The sequence below is a fragment of the Amblyomma mixtum genome, chromosome 9 (assembly GCF_055824585.1).
Source record: "Amblyomma mixtum isolate Tamu chromosome 9, ASM5582458v1, whole genome shotgun sequence".
Lineage (NCBI taxonomy): Eukaryota > Metazoa > Arthropoda > Arachnida > Ixodida > Ixodidae > Amblyomma > Amblyomma mixtum.
Window position 1 is genome coordinate 13,221,038 of NC_143020.1, and position 13,821 is coordinate 13,234,858.

General features: G+C 48.1%; 1 pseudogene; it reads right to left on the reverse strand.

The window, feature by feature from the left end:
* Positions 1 to 128: 128 nt before the first annotated feature.
* LOC149328354 (uncharacterized) lies at positions 129 to 2,384 on the reverse strand (annotated as a pseudogene).
* Positions 2,385 to 13,821: the final 11,437 nt, after the last annotated feature.

Consider the following 13,821-nt stretch of genomic DNA (forward strand, 5'->3'; position numbering starts at 1 on the left):
GTTGCAGTTCGCAAAACTGCACGAAGATGAAAACTAATTTGAGGTACTAGATTTAAGTTACACTTACCTTCAGTATACTCCATTCATCTTCACTGAATGTGTTGGGAAAGGTATGCTGCACAGCTCCGTCAAATAAGAATAGCTCTGGAACTGGTGCAAATGCTCCACTTCCCACTGGAATATTTCCAAGTCTTGAAGCCTGCAGACAGCTTTGTTGGCTGGTAGGGCAGTGGTGAACCAGAAGGCACCATTCCCAGTTTTGTTTCACTGAAAGGCCCCTTTGCAGCACACAGGACAGCAGCGAATTCACTGCTTCCATGTTGAGCCGCCGCGGTGGCTCAGCGGTTATGGTGCTCGGCTGCCGACCCGAAAGACGCCGGTTCAATCCCGGCCGCGGCGGCTAGAATTTCTTTGGAGGAGAAATTCTAGAGGCCCGTGTACTGTGCGATGTCAGTGCACGTTAAAGAACCCCAGGTGGTCGAAATTTCCGAAGCCCTCCACTACGGCGTCTCTCATAGCCTCAGTCGCTTTGGGACGTTAAACCCCATAAAACCAAACCAAATCAAACCTTCCAAGTTGATGGAGACTTTCGCCCAGCTTGTGAAAACTGTCCAGCTGTTGCTGCTCCTTCAGCTTCTTTGCTCGAGCACCATACACCAATGCTGGTGTTGGCAGAAGTGTGCCGCCTTCACGAGGGCACCTCCAATCAATGTCTAGCACGCTCATCGGTCTGATGTTGTGCTGTCGAGGGCGCCTCCATTGCTGAGGGAGCTCAGTGCAAGCTAGCTCTGGTGGTGCTTCTTTAAATCCTTTTTTCTTTAGCAAAATCATGAGCCGCATGGCAACAAGAATGTGGCTACATGGTCCACTTGTTCCAGCAGCGCACTCGCAGGTCGCATCAGTGATTGAACCACTGTTTAAAAATGCCAAAAGGACCTTGTACGGCCAGCCCATCTTTTTCTGGCTTCGAAAGCAAGTAGCCCTCGCATAGATGATGCCGAGTCTGTGAACGAAACAAATAAAAGATTTTAAGTACACAGAATGATTTCACTTATTCGTTGTACAGCAAATTTCTCATGAAGCCTATGAATAAATCATGGCTTTTAGTCAATGCATATGCATGCCTTGCTCTGATAAATTCATGCAAATTTTGGCTCAACTACAGCTCAGCATTAGTCGTACTGAGGTATGACCGGTGTGTCCACTGTAAGTATGCAAATGAGAGGAAAGAGGCTATGTAAGCTATGGCGAAACAATGCATTGCTTTCGCATTTAAGACTTGAGGCATGCCTCAATCAATGTACAGGGTACCACACGAGAACGTGTTGTTTATCGTTATATAATTTGTATAGCAGACACAAAGGTCATATGTAGAAGGTAACGCGAACGTTTCTGTGCAGAAAGATTACATGGTGAAGTGGGGTCTATGAGTAATCATTTCATGCCATCCATCCATACATAAAAAAAAATGGAGGATGCTTAAGCTTCGCGAGAGCTTGTTGCAGCGTTGCCAAGGAGTCCGTGGAACAGAACGCCATCGCCTGTTCCGTGCAATGCCTTTCCAGCAGGAAAGGCAATGATGCCCGACTCTCGCATCTCTGTGGACACCCGAACCTTTCCCACAGGAAACAGAACAACGCCTGTCTCTCATATCTCGGTGGACACCTGAACCGCACTGTAAGGGCAGGAAAATGTAATGAAAATTGGTCTTCAGGAAAGGAAATGACGCCTGTCTCTCGTATCTGGGAGGTCACCCGAAAGGAATATTTCCGACGCGTGGTGCGGACTACTACTACGAGGCCGGCGGCTTTATAACCGAACGAGCTGCATCCGCTGTCGCGTAATTTAGAAAGCAGCACGTCATGGGCAGTGGCCAAGACGCGAGAATGTCACGCCGGGATCGTGTGTAGCTATGAGCACGGTGCGCAACTTGCCATGGGACTACACAAGCCCTGCGCCATGGAACCCTGTCCTCACAAGAACTGTACAGTCAGCATTTGCAGTCGCATGTTCTGTGCTGCTCAGGAGTAAGCAGTATCTTTTTGTTGGCTTTTTTTTTACTCTTTATATACGATATCGCTGACTGTCCCCGCTCGCGAGTAGCGCACGCTAGAGTAAAAACGTTCGTGCAAGTGGCCTCTGGCTGGAGCAGTGTTTACAAGGAATCCTATAAATAACGCGTATGCACCTTGAGTCGCAGGCGTTGGTAGATACCGATGAAGGGAGCGTATACGCTTCGACAGCAAATATGTATGACTTATTCTGCTGGCAACACGACGACCCTGCCGACGAACACAAGTCTGGTAATGCAAATGCGGAAGGTCTTCTAAATCGTTTTTCCACATCTCGTGGTCAGAGTTCGGAAAACGCCGATGTTCTGCCATGTCAACGCCGCACGTTGCGCAAAAAACTTCAGCACGCAAAGACACTACGGCTGCTCCGGGCGCACGGAGCATGTGTACGGTGCCAACAATGTTCCGTGGTTCTCGACGTGACCAAGATGGCGGCCGAAATTTTGCACTTAGTGTTGGCCGACGTACAGGTAATTTTGCATATCACCTATTGTGTTTCAGCTCCGCTGCGCCGTTGGCAGAGTAATATGCATGCAGAGTGATCTTGAAAAATGTGTGGGCTGTTGTTTGGACTATGTACAGCTGCAACAGATGGTGAGGCACACCACCGCTGCAGCTGCAGATGAGAAAACAGTGTCAGCTTGCTTCAGACTTACTTCAGTGATATATTCTGTGAACAACAAATATGTACCGGTTATATCAGGTTACTACTCACACAATGTCCAAAAACAGTAGTGAAAATTACTTTCTATATCTTAACGGGTGTAGTATTTCATTGGCCATCACAAATTGATGAGGTTGAGTTTTGCAAGACCAAAAGTCTCTGCGTATTTTACTTCCATAGGCCTGATTTTTGGCTATGTTGTCTGCAGTTGAAACCATTCATTCAAAGGAAATACACCCCCCCCCCCCCAAAAAAAAAAAGTAAAGGCGAGGACAAAGTTTTCCAAGAATGTTTTTTAGAGCGCCTTTATTGCTCGTGTTGGTTTTTTAACATCAATGCAGGCCTTGCTTGCAACTTTGCTGTAGCTCATTTGAGCATGTGCACATGCTGGTGAATAAAGAAGGGCTGAATGCACCCAGACTCGTTATTGCTGCAGGGCTTGCTCAATGAGGGTTGCTTCACTGATAAAGTCGGCAATGGTCTGGGGGGATTCCGGACCAAACCAGCGAAAAGATGTTCTTTTATCCCCTGCATCAGGTGTTGCAACTTTGCGGCCTCCGTCATGTCGGGATCAGCCAGCCGACAAAGACGGATCACGTCCTCGGCAAACATGGCGACGCTCTCGTTGGGCTTTTGGATACAGGCTTCCAGGAGGCGGCGCGCTCGATCGCAGTGGTCGGGGCTGGCAAACGTATCGCGCAGCTGCTGGCGGAAGCCATCCCAGCTTTGAAGACCGGCCTCCCGGTTCTAGTACCAGGTTTTTGCGCCGTCTTCCAGCGCGAAGTACACATTTCGCAGCTTTATGGCACAACTCCACTGATTAAAGTTGGCCACGTGTTCAAACTGCTCAAGCCAGTCGTCAACGTCTTCAGCTGGAGCGCCATGGAAACTAGTCGGCGCACGGGGCTGCTGAAGGGTTAGATGAGGGGAACTCGCCTGTGCCATGGAAGGAAGCTCAACGAGGCAGTCGGGAAGGAGACCGAACTCTGGGGCGAGGGCATGAATTCGGCGGCTGCTGCGATGTACGAGCGTAGACACCAGCGGGAGTCGGTCGAGACTCGATGAACCGCTGCGGCTCAAAACAAAAGCCAGTGCTTGTATGCCGCGAACACGGCACACATCGTACCGGTCCACAGCAAGGATCTCCAGCTTTGGCTCTCGTTGAGCTGTCAGGAAGAGGTGCTAGAAAAATAGGCATAATTTTGATCAGGTAGGGTGTACAGGCCATTACCATTCAACACCATTCACCATTACATATATTTTGTATGAGCTATGTAATTATTTAAGAAAAGAGGCATACAGAAAAATGACAAGGTTTTTCAGGCCACTGGCACGCACCTGTCATGCATCAGTAGCCGGAGAGAAAGCAGGTGCAGTTTCATCACATGCAGATATAAAGAGGAAGTTCATTGAAAGAATTATTCCAAATAGTTACTGCGTGGGTGCAAAGCTAGAGGGCGCAATCTTTCACCCATACAATGGCTGCTGATGCATACAGCTGCAGACATAAGAATGTGAACAGAGTTGAAAAGAACACCAAGGTCAAAGTGAAGTATGCCTATATCGACTGATTACTGCGTTCTAATTGCAAAACAGCAACTTTGACTGAATAGAGGTTTCATAAGCTGGAAATGGCCAAGAAACTAAATACAGCTGTCACTGCCACAGGCCATTTCCACCAGCCAACTGCAATGATTTCAATCTTTCTTTTTTATACCTTCTTCAGGCACTGTGTCCACATATGCAAACGTGACCACAACGCTATCAAATCTTGCCTATACAAGCAAAAATTTCCACAAATACGGAGGATGTAAATAAATGTGCTGAAGTCATTTGCGTAGAGATATACCACGACATGTATACGAAAGAAATGCCGGAATTCATTTATTTTCTTAATGAATCCCTTGGCTTTTCTGGCGAGTGGCAACTTTCGTTTGCTGGTTTCGCAAGCATAAATGCTATAACATGCCTAAAAAGCATCGATTTGTTTACATAATCGCAGCTGGGTTTACTTCTAATCTAGGTGAAAGCATGGAGTGGTGCCACAGCACATTCACAAAACCCACAAGGTTGCACATAAGTGATCTGCAGGCAAACTGATGTTGACTTTATTCTCGGTACACAAGGGCCTGATATTAGAACAACACATGCCTAGAGGAGGCAGTGTGACTGTTTACACTCAGCTCAGGGCCAGCTCAAGCCTGCTATTCGCTGGAAATGGCACTGGCTGCCAACAACAGTCTCCGCTGCAACTATTCTATGCCACAGACTGCTTCGCAGACTGTGTCAACTACTGAGGAAGTGCAGTTTTGAGGCATCCCACATCTTTTGTATTCGATCAACCTCACGCCACTGAGTTTGCTTGTGTTTGTCCTGCTTCAAAATGTGTAAAGCGTAATGGGCTCCCACAACCAGAAAGTTCACTGAGGAATGCATGACCGGCTACTAACCGATTTTAAACAATAATTGTTCCTCACAATATAGTGGCACTTGCCAAGAACTGGCAAAAAAATAAACTTAAAAGAGGGCTGTGTTGAGTACTAGCAATGTAATTATTTTAGTACCTTGATTAAACCTTCTGTAAAAGAAATTAAAAAATCCAGCTCCAGCTTACCACTGAATGCACCTCATATCTGCGTGCAGAAAGGAAGCGAAAGTGTCAGAGGTGCTTCTGGAAATGAAGGTTAGGTGCGCAATACTGCTGAGAAGAAGCAGAGGTATGTAAAAATGATATGTATGGAGACTAGAATCGAGTGGCTATCAGATGATTTCTAGGACAATCAACATAAAACAAAAACGAAAAGAACAACTCTGCAAAAGTCATGCAACCTGTCCAGCTTCATTGCTGTCTGCTGGCAGTTACACTGCATTGGTAGATCTGCAACGCCGCTTTGAGAACAATGTGAACCATACTAGGCTATGCATAGTTTGGACATGACGTCAGGTCATTGAGATTGCTGCTACGGCGGCCATGTTTACGAGCCACTTGGCTGCTACGCATGCTTCAAGACGCGGATAAACAGATGCGTTTTGTGCTGCAGCCAGCTCCTTTGATCTCTGCGTGGAAATGCCTTCTCTTCTGAATGCACAGCTCTTTCACTAGGGCTAAAAATTGCGACTGATCGTGTCAGTGCACGTTCAATGTGAGTAAAAGGTTCGACAGTGCAAGAAAATTGGCGCCTCATGACTGGAAGCAGAGAAGAGCGCAGGTGTTAGCCTCTTTGCGGACATTAAATACGCACATTGTCAGCTACTTAGCGACTGTCAATCGAAAGTACACAAATCACCGTAATCGCACAATTCCTATGTTAGTGCGTAGGTGAGAGCTTGTCAGCAATGCAAGCTCAAGGAAGGTGAAGTTCTACTTTAGATGTTAGTGGAAAACCTTCTTTACTTTTAGGCTCTTTGAGCGGGGTTAACTCATCTTGAGGCGTTAATGTTGCAGTGCCAGTAAATGTTAGTTCCTTTTTTGCTGCAAAAAAAAAAAAAGATAGTTCACAAGAACATGTAATTCTCGCGAGTATGTTTTTGCAGGCTAGTTGGTGCCTAAGCATTCTGGGTTGTTTTTTGCGCGAAGACACGACACAAAAGGAACGAGGTAGACAGGACAAGCGCTTACTAACAACTCAGGTGTTTATTGACGGAACATTTGCTTAAATACAGCAGCTGCTCTTATCAAACAAGATAAGAGCAGCTGCTGTATTTAAGCAAATGTTCCGTCAATAAACACCTGAGTTGTTAGTAAGCGCTTGTCCTGTCTACCTCGTTCCTTTTGTGTCGTGTCTTTTGCGCAAAAAACTCAGAATGTAATTCTCCCATCAGCTGTGGGCGGGATGAAAAAAGATCAGCGCATGGCTAGGGTGCCTCGATATTGTTGCGGGAAAGAATATATCTACAGTTATTTACAAAAGCGAAGGGAACAGCTGCGAGTGGCACAAAGAACGCAGCCAGAACTTCTTTGTCGTCTTCGTCTCCTTCCACTTGTTCAATCGGTCATTGTCATCATTTACCTGCTTCAATATGGAACGATGCATCAAAGCACCCTACGCACTGCTTAATCGGCGTCCCTGCTACATTGGCCTTCGCATGCTGTTTCTGCATGGGCCTCAGCTTGCCTCTTCTCACTGTGTGCTGGCGTTGTGCGAAATCTTCATGCTTGGCACCAAGCATGAAGCGATGAGGCCCAGTCAAGCTTTGTCTCCTCAAGCTACTCAGGTGGTCACCATTTCAACAAAAACATCCGCTTAACCACTGGCACTTTCCTTACTTCACCATTGTGACATATGGGACAGTCGAAATTGTGAATCTACCTGTTATGAGGAATGCAACCCATACTCGATGGTAGTGGTTCTTGTGGTCAAAGTTGGCACGTTAAATTCGCGCCACACGCAAGCTCTGTCGCTCTGTTCAGTGTGCCTTCGTTCGCTCACACAGCGAGAAAATTTCTGTTCGTCAGGTGTTTCCTACCGAAGCTACTGTTGCGCTTGGACTGCCGAAATAAAGCGTGCTGTCATGCTGAAATGATGTGGAATGCATACTGCAGGAGCTAGTGGTTCATCAACATGGTGGAACTTGCATGGGCGTCCGGAGGGGGGGGGGGGGGGGCAAGGGGGGGCGGCTGCACCCCCCTGGAAAATCACTCACTCGAACCGTGAGTGATGGCCGCACGTCAGGGGCGGCGGTGCGCTCAGCCAAAAGAGTAAAAGCGGCCCTGCTTCCACGCTTTGGGTCACATCTGCAAAGTGCCGCGTCCGGGGACGCGTCGTTGCAGACATACAGCGGCACCGGCGAGCATGTGTTTCGAGCCGTCTTGAGATGTGTGCCTGTTTCTTTGATCTCTAGAGAGATAGCGACACGGAGGCAGACAGTGCACACCCCGGCCACCGATGAATTCTTCAGGAGGGAGGGAAAAATCAGCCGTGTCCATCCCCGCTTTGTCGGACTGCTCAGGGGCAAGCGGGCGATGAGTTGGCGCCGCCGCCGCTCGCTGTCTCCTCCGATCCACGGGAGAGCGCAGTTCGGTACAAGCGCCGCTTTCAGAATTTTCGGCAAAGGGGATTAGCTGCTTTTGTTCACGGCGACGCAGTCTCCAGAGGCGCCCCCACACCAGCGTTCCTTGCGTCTTCTCCGGAAACCAGCGCCTTTGGTCAAGGCAGCCCGATGGCGCCTGCCTGGCTCGCCTGTCACCTCTGGCTGGGCCTCAAATCCCAACAGCGCCCATGTACTGTGCGATGTCAGTGCATGGTAAAGAGACCGTCCGTCCCTCATAGCCTGAGTCGTTTTGGGGCTCTGAACCTCATAAAAACACACAAAACAAATTTTCCGACCGGAGTGGCGAGTGTCCCTTCCCCTCGGAAGTCGCGCGGCGTTCCTTGCGTGTGCGCGCCTCTTTGTTTGTGCTTCGGTGTTTTTAGTGGCCGGTTGTCAACGAAGCTGAGAACAACCAAGACAGCGGACGAGAAAACGACGGGCGGCGAGTAGTGTGTGTGCAAATACTCGACTGTGCGGTTGCGCGAGCAAGATGGAGCGAGGTGTATGAAGCTGCGAGCGTGCATTTATCTTGTAAATAAGTTTTCGCTGCATACATAGTCATTTTTTGTTTTCAACGTACGCATTCAACCGTTTTTCCAATCAATGTGTATATATTTTTAATACTACCAACCCCGAGGAACTCCATAGCCAGCTTTGTCTCGCGCGGTCCCGAATGATGGATATTCGACGCTTCTTCAAGCGTCAGCGGTTGTCTGACGAAGCATTATCCAAATGCGCCCCTGCAGATTCTGGTGTGACATGTGACAACGGTGTAGCATTTGAACAGAGTGATGCAAGCTTTTATCACCGGACAGTAGCTGATGTCGTCGACTCCATGGAAGGGACTCTGTCAACAGTGAGTTCAGGTGATGCAGCAGGCCGAGATGATTCCATTTCTCCTTTCTTGGGATTCAAGTCCGGATTTGACCAGAGCGATGCAACCTTTCATCACCGGACAGTAGCCGGCGTCGTCGTCTCCATGGAAGGAACTCCACCAGCGAGCTCCGGTCACGCAGTAAGCCGAAACGATTCCCTTTCTCCTTGCTTGGGATCGAAGTCCGGAGACAACATCAAGAAAACAAATAACTTGCCTCAAGAATATGACTTAGGAGAGTTTCTAGGCAAAGCTAAACTCACTGGCATACCGGACTTTTTGAAGTTACGTCTTCTTACTAAGCCATGGTCGCCAAATGTCACATATGATTTTAAGAAGGATGTAACACCTGGAAAGAGGCCTTTTCGACATCAGTGGCTGGGAGATTACGCCCCCTGGCTTGCGTACTCAGCGACAGCGAAAGGCGCCTTTTGTCGTTTTTGCGTCATTTTTCCTCCGCGTGTTCACCGGGGTACTCAAGGTAGTTTTATCGTGCGCGCTTTCAGTAACTACAGAAAAATGCACGAGGCGTGCAGGGATCACGTAAAATCCCAATGGCACCAGGAGGCAATGACGGCCTCACAGAACTTTATGGATATGATGAAAGGCAAGCAGCTACCCGTTGTACAGCAGCTGAACAGAGCACTGCACGCGCAAGTTGAAAGGAACCGTGAGAAACTATTTCCAATAGTTTCCACCATTGTCTTTTGCGCGACGCATGACTTGCCGATTCGCGGCAAGCAGTCCGATAGTGGAGTCTTCAATGATCTGCTTGACTTTCGTGTAGAAGCTGGAGATACTCTACTTCAGGAGCACTTCGCTTCTTCTGCTGGCAATGCCAAGTACACTTCTGTCCGCGTCCAGAACGAGATCATCACAATCTGTGGCGACATCCTGAGAGAGCAGATAGTTACCGAAACTAACAAAGCGTTTGCTTTTTCCGTTCTTGCTGACGAAACTGCAGATATTTCAGGAAAAGAGCAGATGTCTATGGGCGTTCGCTTTATTGACAAGGCGGAAGTCGAAGTGTGCGTTCGAGAGCAGTTTTTGGGATTTGTAGAGCTGGAGCAATTAAACTCCGCTTGCATCGCCGCGGCAATCTTGAAGCTTTTGACGAATGTCGGACTGATTCTTTCGAACCTCGTTGGACAGGGGTACGATGGATGCTCTACAATGGCTGGAAAAGAAGCTGGAGTGAACAAAATTATACAAAAACAGTTCCCGAAGGCACTATTTTTCCACTGTGCAAGTCACAAACTAAATCTCGTCATCAACGATTTGAACGACGTCTCTGAAATTCGAAACACAATTGGGATAATCAAACAAACCATAAACTTCTTCCGCGAGAGCGTGCTCCGGAGAAAATTGGTGCCCAACATTCCGATGCTGTGTGAGACAAGATGGTCTGCAAAGTACAAGTCTATTAGGATCTTCTCTCAGCATTACGTGGCCATAGTCGAAGCACTCGAGCAGCTCGCGTCCACGGAATCATGCTCGAACGCTGCAACTAGACAACGAGCTCACATCCTCTACTGCGCAACAACAAGCTCATCTTTCGTCGTCTGCTTGCATATTGTAGCGAAGTACAGCGCTCGGCTCGAACCAGCTACGAACATTCTGCAAGGTGTATCCATGGACTTCCATTCTGTGCATGGCCACATCACTGAGCTACAACGTATTTTTCGCGGCCACCGGACAAACGCTGTAGAGGAGTTCTCTAACATCATGAATGCAGCAAGGGAGGCAGCCAATCACTTAAATGTGGTGATATCTGTACCAAGACAAGTCTCTCGTCAGGCCCACCGAGACAACTACGGGATTCAGTCGCCAGAGGAATACTACCGTGTGGCAATATATGTTCCGTACTTGGACTCCCTCACTGCTTCTTTAGCTCGGCGCTTTTCTGAAAGCAATGAGAGGAGCTTCAAACTTCTCCAGCTGCATCCATCAAAAATGAAGCACTTGAGCCGTGTTGAGTTCGCTGTTCTCGCCGAAGAACTCCAGTGCTTTTACGGCATCGACAACTTCAAGGAAGAGGCCATCTCTTGGTACGAGATGTGGTGCAACAAAACTGGGGACCCATCAGAAATAACTTACTGCGAGCTTCTACATCAGGCCAAGACATTCTTCCCTGGTGTTGCAAAAGCCATTGAGGTGGCTCTGGCTTTGCCAGTTACTACCTGTACGGTCGAACGCTCCTTCAGTACAATGAGGAGAGTGAAAACGTGGCTACGCTCAACGATGACAAACGACAGACTGGACGGCCTTTGTATGATGAGTGTGCACCGAGAGCGTGTAATGAAGCACAGAAATGAATTTATCACCAGTGCCATCACGCAATTCGCCCAGAAAAATCCGAGGCGTCTACAGTTTCTGTTCAAGGAATACTGACTGAGTGACTGTCGTTGCGTGTTTGTGGACATATTGTGCTGTGTGCTGGTCATCAATCCGGGTGTGTCGAGAACCCATATGCAGCAAGACTGAGCACTCTTCTCCACGAAGTGATAGTATCTTTTTGCATTTTTATTAATTTTAATTGTTTCTTCGTTGATAAATTCCAATGTATCTCTCCTAGCCTCGCTTTAATTTGCTGTTTGTAATTTTTCTTTCATGTGTGTATTTTACTTATTTATTTTATTTGTATATAAATAAATAAATTTACTCCGCAAATAGTGCCTTTTTGCTACGAACATACCCCCCCCCCCCCCCCTCCGGCGCCAACAACCAATGGGGCCCCCCCCCCCCTGCAAAAAATTCTGCGGACGCCCTTGGGTGGAAGTACATCATAGAATTCATTTCACTGACGTCAGTGCAAGCTATGAATAAGTAGTACAGGGCAATTCTGAAATGTAAAACATGCTTATGTCAACGTTGAGAAATGTGGCACCTAGCCTGGAAAGGCGCCGCACCAGGAGCCTGTTCAGGAGAAGGCGGTCAGCCTTCTTCTCACGCCCCAGTTCATCCCCTCGGAGCACTATCTTGTAGACGAAAATGTGGCTTGCGTACTGCTTCACTTCTGCCACAATCTTCTGCATAGAAAATATTAGATCGTGAGCAGTGAACAGTGCTTTGTTTTTTCCAGACCATTTTTACATCGGGAATGCAGAAGAATGCAAAGTGCAAGCACTTGTTTCCCACATCTGCTTCTTCAGCACTTTCCAGCATCAATGACATGCACAGATTGACAGCTCCCAGCTTTATTTGAAAGTTCTGTACAGAGCGATACCTACAGTTTCAAAGACAACTACGACACTAAGCTGCACTTCCACAGCATTGCAAAAACAAGCTCCCGCATTGCGGGTCACCAAACAGCACAAGCATACGTGAAAAATGAACTGCTCCAGAAGGAGAAAGGTTAGCCCTATCTGCACACTGTAAAACCAAGTACAATCGCGGACAAAATGTGTACTTTGCTTTAAGGAATTTTATCCTCTGTCGTCGATTTCGAACAGCAAAGCAGCATGCCCCTAAACACAAAACGGATCCCACACAGTACCCAGTGCTTAACTTCCAGACTACAAAACACGGCGCACCATGACGAACATCAGTAACAGCGGCTTACCTCAAGGCGTGCAACGATCATTGACACTGTATTGCTGTTTCGAATGAACAAATCGTTTCCGCTGACGTAAACGCCAATGAAATCTAATTCAGGCCGAAGGCAAAGTCCCCGTACAAGACCCGGCAGCGTCTCCGTCGTGGCTCGACCGGAGCTAAAGGTGACGACGTGTACCGTGCTCTGCGGCGGGATTCGGACTCGCTCCAGAAACTTCACCTGGCTGTCGCCAACGACAACACCGCGCACGCTGCCCGACATGTTGACCTTCCCGCTGCACTGACGACAAAGGCAAAATTGGCAAAAGGGCAAAAGAAAAATCCTGGTGACAGGTTAGACCCAACTAAGGACATCTTTGTCTTCTCTTAGGTACTTTCAAAACACATGAAGTTCAATGCAACGAAGGAAACCTAGGGACAACCTCACATTTCTGTTGTCGGCGGATTTTAGTCTCGTGCGTTTGGAACAATTTGGAAGATGGCTGCGTCCAGGGTGGAAGATGCATTTCTTAAAAAATTTTGTGCACATTGCTTGGCTACGTCTTCACAGTTTTTCAGCAGCGATTTCTAGTAGTTACCTTTGTAATTTTGTAGTATGACGAGGCGTTTCTTCTTAATGTGAGAAATCAGACCTCCATCAGACTTCATCGCACAGATTTTTTGTATTTCTGGAGGCATTGCGATTTCAGCGACACAGTCCGCTGTTGCTGGTCTGTCATTGCTTTATTTTTTTCCCTCCGGTAGCAAACCTGTTGTGTGCTCTACTTCTTGTATTTGGTGCCTTTTCATCACGACCTACTGTATATAGGAGGTCGTGCTTCTCTGTATCCCTCATTAGATATGCACCCCAAATCACTACCGTCGTGATGTGGTGGCATGTAGTGGAAGCTGTGACTCCAAATAAGGTTTAGTGGACCGTTGTCGAGATGGATAAAATTTTGGTGTTGCTACATTGTTGAGGACAGGCTCAAGTGCCTAGCATGTGCATTGTGGTGAGATATTGGTACCGACTTCAAATTGGAGAACCGCAAGATGCTTTGGTCGCCTTGTGCTGAAGAACGTGCTCTTTGGCTGGGTCGGATTTTTGCTGTGCTGTGGGCACGCAGTATGCAATACAAAGCTCTTCTGGTTGTGTATCGCCAATTTATAAGCGTGTATGCTATTTGACATCTTTGCCACTCAGTAAACAAGTTGAAATGAGTTACCTGTCGGTGTTGCATATGTGCCTTCCCACTGTTGTTTTTATTGCGAAAGCAATATTGCTAGCACTTTTCTGCCGTCGGCGGAGGTCGTTCCTTCGCTCCGGTGCAGCTGCGGCGCACGACCACGTGACAGCGTGACGTCACAACCAGAGGAGAGCAGGGGCCCCAACAACTCGTCTCTTCGGCCATAGGGAAGCGCACCTGAAGTTTGCTCCCACTGCACCAGCGCCACTTCTCCCCTGCTGGTCATTTTGGCGTTTCTGTCCGGGCACGTCGCCTGTCGACTGGTACGCGCGTGCTGCTCGCGCCGCTGGCACTCTCTTTCATTGTGAGCACGCGCCGTCCTGCCCGCGGGCGCACAAAAGTGGTGTTGCCGCTCGCTGTGAATTCCGCTACGTTCTAAGAGCGGAGAAACTTGTTGGG